At 44.0% G+C, this 2,500-nt stretch overlaps 1 protein-coding gene across 2 annotated transcripts in view; it reads left to right on the top strand.

The window, feature by feature from the left end:
- itga11b (integrin, alpha 11b) overlaps nt 1-2,500 on the top strand; it is a 73,806-nt gene that overhangs the window by 57,582 nt on the left and 13,724 nt on the right. The window lies entirely within an intron of this gene.

Below are 2,500 nucleotides of genomic sequence, written 5' to 3'. Positions count from 1 at the left end.
TGTGTGTCTGTGTGTGTGTGTGTCTGTGTGTGTGTGTGCGTGTGTGTGTCTGTCTGTGTTGTAAAAGCCCTACTAATGTCCTACTCATACTAACGTCCTACTCATACTAAAAGCCCTACTAATGTCCTACTCATACTAACGTCCTACTCATACTAAAAGCCCTACTAACGTCCTACTCATACTAACGTCCCACTCATACTAAAAGCCCTACTAACGTCGTACTCATACTAACGTCCTACTCATACTAAAAGCCCTACTAACGTCCTACTCATACTAATGTCCCACTCATACTAAAAGCCCTACTAACGTCCTACTCATACTAACGTCCTACTCATACTAACGTCCTACTCATACTAAAAGCCCTACTAACGTTCTACTCATACTAAAAGCCCTACTAACGTCCTACTCATACTAACGTCCCACTCATACTAAAAGCCCTACTAATGTCCTACTCATACTAACGTCCTACTCATACTAACGTCCCACTCATACTAAAAGCCCTACTAATGTCCTACTCATACTAAAAGCCCTACTAACGTCCTCCCTCCTACATACTCAACATGTACAGTATCTCACAAAAGTGAGTACACCCCTAACATTTCTTCAAATATTTCATTATATCTTTCCATGCGACAACACTGAATAAATGACACTTTGATACAATGTCAAGTAGTCAGTGTACAGCTTGTATAACAGTGTAAATTTACTGTCCCCTCAAAATAACTCGACACACAGCCATTAATGTCTAAACTGTTGGCAACAAAAGTGAGTACACCCCTAAGAAAAAATGTCCAAATTGGGCCCAAAGTGTACATTTTTTGTTTTGCCATCATTATTTTCTAGCGCTGCCTTAACCCTCTTGGGCATGTAGTTCAGTAGAGCTTCCCAGGTTGCAACTGGAACCCTCTTCTACCCATTCATGACGACATCAAGGAGCTGGTGGATATTAGAGTCCTTGCGCTCCTCCATCTCCCGTTTGAGGATGCCCCAAAGATGCTCAATAGGGTTTAAGACTGGTGACATGCTTGGCCAGTCCATAACCTTTACCCTCAGCTTCTTTAGCAAGCCAGTGGTTGTTCGGAGGTGTGTTTGGGGTCGTTATCATGTTGCAGTACTGCCCTGCGGCCCAGTTTATGAAGGGAGGGGATCATGCTCTGCTTCAGTATGTCACAGTACATGTTAGAATTCAATGAACTGTAGATCCCCAGTGCTGGCAGCACTCATGCAGCCCCAGACCATGACACTCCAACCACCATGCTTGACTCTAGGCAAGACACACTTGTCTTTGTACTCCTCACCTGGTTGCCGCTCCACACTCTTAACACCATCTGAACCAAATAAATGTATCTTGGTCTCATCAGACCACAGGACATGGTTGCAGTAATCCATGTCCGTAGTCTGTTTGTCTTCAGCAAACTTTTTGTGGGGTTTCTTGTGCATCATCTTTAGAATAGGCTTCCTTCTGGGATGACAGCCATGCAGACCAGTATGATGCAGAGTGCGGCGTATGGTCTGAGCACTGACAGGTTGACCCCCCACCCCTTCAAGCCCTTCAGCAATGCTGGCAGCACTCATACGTCTATTTTCCAAAGCCAACCTCTGTGTACGACGCTGACCACGTGCACTCAACCTTCGTAAACTGGGCCGCAGGGTGGTATTGCAACATGATAACGACCCCAAACACACCTCCAAGACGACCAGTGGCTTGCTAAAAAAGCTGAGGGTAAAGGTTATGGCTTGGCCAAGCATGTCTCCAGACCTAACCCCTATTGAGCATCTTTGGGGCATCCTCAAACAGAAGGTGGAGGAGCGCAAGGTCTTTAATATCCACCAGCTCTGTGATGCTGTCATAAATGGGTGGAAGAGGGTTCCAGTTGCAACCTGTGAAGCTCTAGTGAACTACATGCCCAAGAGGGTTAAGGCAGTGCTGGAAAATAATGGTGGCCACACAAAATATTTACACTTTGGGCCCAATTTGTAAATTTTTTCTAAGGGGTGTACTCACTTTTGTTGCCAGCAGTTTAGACATTAATGGCTGCGTGTCGAGTTATTTTGAGGGAACAGTAAATTTACACTGTTATACAAGCTGTGCACTGACTACTTTACATTGTATCAAAGTGTCATTTCTTCAGTGTTGTCCCATGGAAAGATATAAAGAAAAATGTGAAGAAATGTGAGGGGTGTACTCACTTTTGTGAGATACTGTATATACTACATACTAAAAGCCCTACTAACGTCCTCCCTCCTACATACTCAACATGTATATACTACATACTGTCTACTTAACCATCCATTGTGTATGCGAGGTTCGTCAGACCGTTTACACTGAAGTATACAGAAGCAATAAAGAATAAAAATAAAACTTCTGTCTCGTTTGAAAAGACGCAATGCATTGTGGGGCGGTTGAGTAAATGTTTAAAGGAGTAGTCAGTCAGCGCGTTTCCATGGCACCACTAGATTGGATTATCACATTTACCGAACAAGACACTCGAACGGACCG

This window comes from Ammodytes marinus, assembly GCF_949987685.1.
Source record: "Ammodytes marinus genome assembly, chromosome: 5".
In the NCBI taxonomy this organism is placed as follows: domain Eukaryota; kingdom Metazoa; phylum Chordata; class Actinopteri; order Uranoscopiformes; family Ammodytidae; genus Ammodytes; species Ammodytes marinus.
This window is presented reverse-complemented; position numbering and strand designations above follow the sequence as displayed.